We start from the raw sequence: 9215 nt of genomic DNA, 5'->3' as shown, positions 1-9215 counted from the left end.
ATACTATCCTTTGAGGAAACTTAATAATTAAGGCAAGCTTTATTCCTGGTTCAGGCCTCCATCACATTCTAAAATCATATAGAACTCAAAATTCTGTTTAATTAGTGAACCTTGATAAACAATGCATGTTTATACAAATCTGTGCATTTCTTCAAAACAGTGCCTTATTAAGAACTCTCACTTCAATTATTCAATAATTAAATCCAGCCTCAGACTTCAGTCCTGTCCAGCATCTGTGGTGCCTCCATTCAGGTTTCACTGGTCACAAAGCCAGGCCCAGTCCCCTCCTGGACATCCACGTAAGGGACTAGAACCAGGAAGGGGTCCTCCTAGAAGGTCAGTAGCCCAGCAGGGGCCTGTGGAATGAGAAAGGGAGACGTAATCACCCAACTCAGGAACAAGCCAGTTAGAGTGAGTGTTTGTCACTCTTTTGCGCCATCCAACACCTTTGAACGGAATCTTCAGCTGTGAGGAATCCCCTATCTTATGACACATCTCCCACTGTAGAAATCACCCTTCCTGAGTCAGGTTGTTAGCAAAATGGCCACAATAATCCTCTTATCCCAGTTTGCCCATCCCTTTGCAATGTGACTTTGCTGCTCCTCCCACCATGAATTGCAATCTACTTCCCTATCCCTGGAGTCTGGGCATAAGTGATAGTCTGGCACTTTGGAGCCTACATCTCAAGAGATGTTGTGACTTCTACTACCATCCTCTTGGGACATGTGGTGCCATGTGAAGAATCCTAGGCTAGCATCCCTGTGGATGAACAACCATGCAGAAAACTAAGAGATGCCTAGCCAGCAGGACCAACTATCAGTAATGTGAGGTCATCACAGACCATCCAGACTGAACTGAGTGTCTAGATGGTCCAGCCACATGAGTGGCCACAGACAAGTTAAAAAACAACAGCAACAACAACTATTCGGCTCAGTCCAGCACAATCTGCTATAATCATGAGCAAATAAACTAGTTTTCTTAAGCCACTAAATTTTGGGGTAGTTTGTTACACAGCAATAAGTAACTGAAACACTTACTTATTAACATTCCTACACCTAGAAAAAAAAATGGGTTCTAGAGTCCACCAATCACACACACACACACACACACACACACACACACTCCCTCCCTCCAGGCTTTGGTCAGAAGTTAGCAGCTTGAAGAAACATTCTGTCGAGAGTAGAGGCAACTACGTCAGGTTTCCAAGAGGCAGTGGCAGAGCTTCCGGTGGCCATGTCCAGTGCCCAGGATCAGCAGTGACAGGTCTGTGACCCAGTGGAGGTAGCACTGGTATTACCAAGTGAACCAGCTCTGTGGATGACCTGGAGCACCCTTTCTGTCTCCGTGGCCTCCCAGCCCAGTATTGTGGCTCTTCTAGGGACTCTCTGAGCTACTTGGCTTAGATCAAGTTCCCTCAAAAGCAAAGCCTAAGGCAAGGATATGGGTGGAATTCCTTTATTTGGGAGAGGATCCCAAAATCAGGACGGAAGGAGAGATAACAGATGAGGAGGAAAAGTCAATAAGTTTGAGTAACTGGGGCTCATTCCTACTGGGGACCCACTGACGAGTCATGCAGAATGTGACGTAAAATTCTCTCTCTCTCTCTCCAACAGGATGAAAGTCTGAAGCATCTATCCTCTGTCTTCTGGTCCCTATTTGTTTACATTTGCTCCGGAAGCACTGATTCCCCCATACTTCACTCCGTAAGACTTGGGTGAATTTCGTAGCTTCAAGAGAAACCCTGAACAAGAAAAGATGATAGAGACAGAAGACACTTGAGGTGAGATGTAATCTGTATGCAGTGAAACCAACCACTACAGCCATTGCTGAAATCTGAAGTGGTCTAAGGAGATGAAACACGAGCACAGAAAGCATTTGTGATGCTACTTAACGTCCAGCCAGCACTGCTAACTGTTTAACAACTGGCTCTTCAGGGGAAAGATGGAGCAGGGGGCCCTAAATCAGACTGTTTGCCAATTTCCATGGTGTAACTACTCCTACCATGTCTGATTTCAAGAATCCAATGTGACATTGTCCAGTTCACAAAGTTCCTGAAAATTTAACAATTGGCTCTCAGGAACCGGTATGAACTGACTCTAGCTCACCACTGCTTAAGTCCTTTTAATAAATTCCTTTCCTGCTTAAGCTAACTTAATGTTTTCAAGTAAACACCTGAGCAACTAAAGTCAATGGCAAGAGGAAAGATTACACAGGTTAGAAATCAGGAATTGGGCAAAAACCGGTAGTTTGACATCATAGGTGTGACCTCTGGCCTCTTGTCTCTGACCAAAATGATGCTAAGCCTTTCCCCCACATCTCAGAGCACAATTCCTGATTCCCCTAACTAGGAATGCTATTGCCGTGTAGGCAAGAAATATAAGTGAAAAAGCTGGACAGACATTAACAGAAACTCCTCCAATGATAAACTATTTTCAATGTCAGGAAATTCTTCTTTCTCTGAAAATCAAATCCCCCATGTAGCAGTTTAAATGTTTTTCCACCAGTTTTATTCTTCATGGAGAAAGAACAATTATCCACAGCCTCCTGTAGAGTAACCTTTCAGATACTTGAAGGATTTTCTTCTACAGAGGACACAGTCTAAGTTAGGTTGGCCTTCTTTCAGAAATTCAATTTCTGAAGCCTTAACCTTCTCTGGGGCTTTCCATCTAACCTTGTCCAAATTCTACATGGCCTTATTAGCTGCAGAACCCAGGCCTGGTCCCAGGCTTCTCGCTGAGCTTTGACTACAGAGAAAATAGGGAAGAAAGGGGGCTCCCTTAGGGCCTGCACATCCCAGGGTTATTTTTAGTTTCCACTATCACTGTTTTCTTTCCAATTCAGTAAGGCAAGGAGACAACTGTAGGAAGAAGAGTGGTCACCATTCTGATTGTGAGCGTTTCCCCTTTACAGATAGAGCAGAAGGCCTCCTGAACAAAAGTGTGACGGCCTTATTATCTCTTGCACCTCCCCAGGAGAAGCCTTTGCTTTCACAGACTGCCCTACTGTCGGTAGGACACACTCCAAATCCTACTTGCATCAAGTACCAGGTCATTGGAACCTTTTTAAAATTCCAAAAGGCACAACCAAGTAAGAGAACTTAGTAAATTTTGGAAGAGCTGCTAAACTCAAGAAGAGATCACAAAAATCTAAGGGATTTTTCCCTATCTCTCTCTCACGTCAATTCATGGATGCCCAAATTCAGACCCCAAATGATGGCTTAAAACAGGCTATGCAACAGAAATATAATACAAGCCACAAATATGAGTCACAGATATAATTGTATATTTTCTAGTAGCCATAGTTTAAAAAAGGAGAAACAGGTGCAATTAATTTTAATAATATATTTTATTTAACCCAATATATCCAGAGTACTGTGATTTTGACATGTAATCAATATTTTTAAATGACTAATGAGATATCGTACATTCTTTTTTGATACTAAGTCTTCAAAATCTGATGTGTATTTATACTTGAAACACATCTCAATTGAGACTACCCATAGTTCAGGTGCTAGTAGCCACTATATTAGATAGCTCAGATTTAAACTATTGATTCCCAAAGTGTGGTCCCCAGACCAGAGTGTAAGCATCACTGGAACTTGTTATCAATGCAAAATTTCAGGCTCCACCCCAGACCTGCTGAGTCAGAAACTCAAGGTGCAGCCTAGTACTTTGTGTTTTAACAAGCCTTCCAGGTGAGTCTGACACAAGCTCAAGTTTGAAATCCATTGATCTACATGCTGCCAAATCAGAAATGCTTAATCTGCTTTTAATCACACTATCACCAATGTCAAATGGAGGCTATGAGTCTTAGAAACTAATGTTCCCCATTTTCCTGTTGCTAGGGAACCTAAAATAGCAAAAAGTGTTCTCACAAGACACGTTTTTTAATTTTCTTTTTGTGTCAATTAAACAAGTTTTCCATTGGTGAATTCCTCTTTTTCAAATGATCCATTTTGCCCTCCCTCCCCCTTGTCTTTGGATTTAATTCCTTCATCTTCTTGACTTTTTACAGGAATCACAACCACATTTACATATATATATATATATATATTTGCCAGATTTAGCAAATAAAAATACGGGACTCCCAGTTAAATTTGAATTTCAGATAAACAATGAATGCTATTTTAGTAGAAGTGTGTCCCATACAATATTTTCCAGAAATTACAAGGAACATACTTATACTAGAAATTATTTGCTTATGTGGAATTCAAATTTAACTGGGCATCTTGTCCTTTATCTGGCAAATCTATTCCTATCACTCTACATCATTTTCCCTCCAAATTCTTCCAGTGACCAGACAGTGAGGGTCTCCTGGGTCAGCTAGGGTCAGGGCAACAGTGGAGCAGCTCTTACTCTGAGCACTGCAGGCCTGGGCTGTCATTTCCCAACAAGAAATAATTCTGAATAAAACCAGCTGCCCAAATGTATTCTTTGGCTTTCCAAGGATGGGTCCTCTGCCTTCCAGTGAATGCCAGCTGCCTCTCAGGATCAAGCTCTCATTTAAAAAAGAAAAATCAAATCAAACAAAGAGTGCACTGTCAATCAGAGCTGCACAAATGCACCCACTTAGCTCACAGCTCAAATTGGGCCTCCAGATTTGTGCTATTGAAAAGGAAATTGGCCTCACTTGCTTCAAAACAGCCCCAAAGTGGGGAAATTAATACAGAAGACGCCAAGTAATAATGAAATCTGGCAACGGCAGTGGGTTGTGTGGCATCATCCAATTACAGCAAACATAGATACTGCCCAAGGGGAGTCTGGACACCAAGCAAAATTAGGATCCTACACAGTAATTACCAGCAGAGAGAGGAAATGTGTTAGGATGTTGCAAAAATTGGAGAGTTTGATGACTACAAACACTCCGATAAATGCACAAGAGCACTACTCCACAGTGTTCCAAAATAAATGTTCTCAATACTTTCCAGACTCTGAGCTCCTGCTGTGGACAAAGCCCTTAGAAAGCCAGATGTTGGCTTTCTTATCACCTCTTCCCAGCACCCACCACAACCTACCTATAAATTGACATCATTCATGAAAGAATGCAGGCCTGGAGGAGGTTTCCTCTCCCATTCACTGACTTTGTTCTTTCCCTTCCTCAGCCTGGTGGACTCTAGGGAGCCATAGCTACCAGCATGGAGCCAGGAGCATCATCCCAAGGGCCTTAACCTTGCCTGGTAAACCAGGACGGCACCAAGATCCTGGAGTGGGGGTGGACATGAGAGAAATACAGAGAAAAGCAGGAAGACACGAGAGAAGAGACTCCATATGCTCACCCAAGATAAATCCATATGAACTGAAACCCAACCGATGAGGAAAGCAAAGAGATGTTGTACCCCATGTTCTGGGCTCCATGTGGGTCATAATCAGATATCATTGTTTTAGTTTCCGCTGCAATCTCTTCCACATTTGGGGAAACATAATTTAGGGCTGCAAATGACTAAAAGGGGCTACGAAACATGATTCTTTGAGTTCAGAGTTTCATCTTGGAGCTATCTTTAAGGCAAACAGTGTGGATTTCAACCTCATATTAAGAGAAAAGTGATTGTATGTACTTAACCTTTTAAAGGTAGAACTGTCATTTGATTTTTAAAAGAAAAACACAGTAATGCACAAATCGGGGTTAAATACCAATTGAAGAAAAATAAGAAGTTTATACTATCAAGTCATCTGATTTTTTTAGAGGCCAACAGAAAATAAAATAAAAATATAGCATGGATATGGTGTAGATGATGTAAGAAGAAAGAAGAAAATTGCTGCTTTTATAGGTGGAGTGCCTTTTGAGCCAGGAAACTTAGGAGAAAGAATTTCTCTTCGAAAATTTTTCTTTTGGTTACATATCAAAATATTTGATTATGGAAGATAGAGCTCCAGAAAATGTTTAGACAAAGAGAAGATAAATTGTTTTGGTTAGATAAGGAGTAGGAATTAGGGGAGTTTTTTGGTGGCTGCTTACTGGTAACTGAAGGAAGAGATTTGGGGGACATGAAAAGGAGAAAAAAGTGAAGGGGGTGCCAATTAAATGAGAGAGTCTGGGAACTTAGCAGGTTAGAGAGAAAGTGCCATGATGGAAAGGGTCAAGAAATTTTGGGACAAGGGTATGTAACGGTCAACTAAATATCTGTCGTTCTGGAATGTATTCCAAACCTTTGGTAATATCTGCTATATGCAAGAGTCTTGGGTTGGAGGAACTTTGTAAAAAGGAGTGGGGGCTGCATGCTATTTTCAAGATGACGTAGGACAGAAAAAAAGAGATAAAGGAGGCAAGACATGAACGAGAGCAAGAATTCCAACAGGAACAGGAAATCAGAGTGACAGGCAACCACAAGAACATAAGCCCTGTTATAAGCTAAACTGAGGCATATTAACATTTTTAAGAGTTTATTTGAGCACAAATCAATTCGAATTGGGCAGCATCCAATCTAGCAGAAAGAATGGAACTCCGAGGAACCGTACAAAATGAAAGACCTTTATAGGCAGAAGGAAGCAGGGGCAAGGAGGTGATACCAGGCAAAAAACAGACTGGTTATTGCCAGGTTACTTTCCTTTAGGGATGGCAGGGGTCTGTCAGGCAGGTTACCTAGTAACTAGTGCTGATCAAGTGATGCCTGATTGACTGGTTTAAAATTCCATTTCTGGGAGAGCTGAAACTGTAATTAAGTCTCAGTTAGGTGACATGGGGCTTAGCATTAGTGACTCCATTTTTGGCCTGTTGTCTTGTTTTTAATAGCCCTTTGGGAATTTAGAGAAATGCTGAGTAGAGCTCCAGATTTCTACAGGACTTGGGAAGGAGGGAGGAAAGGAGGGAAGAAGGGAAGAACAAGATTAAAAAGTCAAAGAAAAAGAGAGAATTCTGATCACCGAAAAATCGTATCTGGCATCAGTTTAGTCCTGAAGGATATACATAAATTAGACACCATGGATAAGACAAATAATATTGATACTGATGAAGCAAAAAAGTAAAATGTAAAATAAGTGCAAACTTTGTTAATTACCGGGTACAGAGGCAGTATGTTTTAAACAGGTTAAGAAGGGGCTCTCGAGTCATACCAGCCAGGTTCCATTCCCAGCCTGACCCCTTCCTAATCAGGTGATCTTAGCAATTACCTACCCCGCTCTGAGCATTGTCCTCACCTATAAAAAGAAGATAATAATAATACTTTCCTTATAGAGTTGTGGGAAATAACTGAGATAACAATGTATGCCTATTAGGGTTCCATTTCTGGCAATGACAAACTGGGTTGTTTCAGACCAACATTCCCACTAAGATCAAAAAATCTGAACAATTCCTTTTTACACAACAAAAAAGACACCAGTGGATCTTTGGGGTCTCCTCTTGGACCCAGGACCAATGGCTCCTCTTCCCCAGCTCTCCTCTGAGTTCAGCCATCAGAAAAGGGTGAAAAACTACATCAGTTCCTTCCCCACCTGCTCTGTATGAAAGTCTGACACTGCCCACTGCACTAATCACCAAAAATACTCCTTTCCCTAATTGCACTGAAGGAGAAATGTGTGTACAGTTTGTTTCTAGATGTCAAGGTTGCTCTCACTTTCTTTTTTCTGTTAAAAGAACTCTGTTCTGTTTGAAGCCTGTTTATTTATATCCAGAGAGTAATTCTTAGTAATAAGGAGCCTGGCAGTTACCACTTACTTAATACATAACTGAATGGTGTTTTACTAAAAAAAAAAAAAAAAAAAAAAAAAGTCAAGGTCAAAGTGAAGAGAGGAAAAGGCATAAAAATAGGTGGGGTAGGGAGAGGTGGAAGGTGAATGGTGAAATAGAAAAAGAGAAGCAAGAGAAGAACCATAAAAGGAGAAGGAGAGCAAAAAGAGAAAATGAATCCACTGGGTCTGAGACCTGGTGCCAACCACCTGTCCAGAAGGAGAGGAACGGATGTAGCCCATCCAAGGGCAAGGTACAGAAGACACCAGGTTTATCAACATGACTTTGGGACTTGACCTGAATTCTTGTGCACACCCACATCCTTGGACAAACCCATATTTATATGCAAATATCACAAATGCACATGGAGTATTTAGTACCTAACAATACCATCCAAAAGAAAAATTCAGGGTTTTCTGAACCCGTTTTTGCATTCAGTGTTTTTGTTTTGTTTTGTTTTGTTTTTTAACCGAGTTTACAAAACTAAGGTTCTGGAAGATTTCATTCATCCCCACAATGACCCTGAGAGAAATAATGAAACTCTTCTAATTGTTTACATTTTCTGATCTCATGCTGAAACTTACATGGAAAATAAGAGGCCTTGTCCAATAAACATGACCCCAAATAGAGAGTGTATCAATTTAACCACAAGATAACCCTGTTTATCATAGTGCAGTTAGAGGGAAAATTTGTGTGTATCTGTGTGTCTGTAATTGTGTGTTTTAAAACCCTGAACAATTGTGCATAAACCTTCTCATCTGCTCCCTAAGATTTCTCCAGAGCTCTAAGCAACACATTGAGTTACTTCACTAGGTAAATTACTTCCGGATCTGGTTTAGTCCAGGGGAAAGCAGAAATTCTGCAATGACAGTGCTCCAACCCTGAGACCTGGGGACCTGGAGCTCAGAATGTGGCTATAGTGAGTGACGTCACAGCTTATTGGTTCTCTGAAGAGTTGAGATCAGGGGAAGAGGTGTAAATTGTGCTAAGTCCATTCCCGATGCCACTCTTCAACAAGCACAATCGAATTAAGGAGATTGTCCACCCCTTCATCTGTCTCGTTTTTTGTTATTGTTTTTTGTTGTTTTGGGTTTTTTTGGGTTGTTTTTTTGTTTGTTTTGTTTTGTTTTTTTGACATTCAACAATTTGTTTTGTTCACTCACATGGAGAATAACAAGGGGATCTTATCTAGATAGGGGTTGGTGTGTCTCTGCTGATCTCAGTTGGGCTTTTGTACACGTCTCTGGGTCAGCTTATCTAGGCTACAATAGCTAGAGAGGCTGTTTCGTGCACCCGTTCTTTGGGTTCGTTATATGTGTTTCCCATTCACCTTGGACCAGCAGATTATCCAGGAATATTTTTCCAATAGCAATGACCGAACACAAGAATGCATGTTGAAATGGATAAAACTCCTTAACGCTTAGGCACTATCATATCTGCCTCAATCATTTGGCCAAAGCAAGACACATGGCTGAACCCAAAGTCTAGGGGAAGAACTCCAAAGTCACATGACAAAAGGTGTGGATAGAAGAAAGAGTGAAGAATTGGGGTCA

At 41.2% G+C, this 9215-nt stretch overlaps 1 long non-coding RNA gene across 1 annotated transcript; it reads left to right on the top strand.

Moving 5' to 3' along the window:
* The first annotated feature begins 1124 nt into the window (after window positions 1–1124).
* Window positions 1125–8663, top strand: LOC109452653 (uncharacterized). The gene is made up of 3 exons (XR_002138170.3): window positions 1125–1263; window positions 1614–1780; window positions 5102–8663. It is a non-coding gene; the product is annotated as an uncharacterized LOC109452653 (long non-coding RNA).
* Window positions 8664–9215: the final 552 nt, after the last annotated feature.

The sequence above is a fragment of the Rhinolophus sinicus genome, chromosome 17 (assembly GCF_057876585.1).
Source record: "Rhinolophus sinicus isolate RSI-liver-muscle chromosome 17, RSI-T2T, whole genome shotgun sequence".
In the NCBI taxonomy this organism is placed as follows: Eukaryota; Metazoa; Chordata; class Mammalia; order Chiroptera; family Rhinolophidae; genus Rhinolophus; species Rhinolophus sinicus.
The sequence above is the reverse complement of the archived record's forward strand: the minus strand, read 5'-3'. Positions and strand labels throughout refer to the sequence as shown.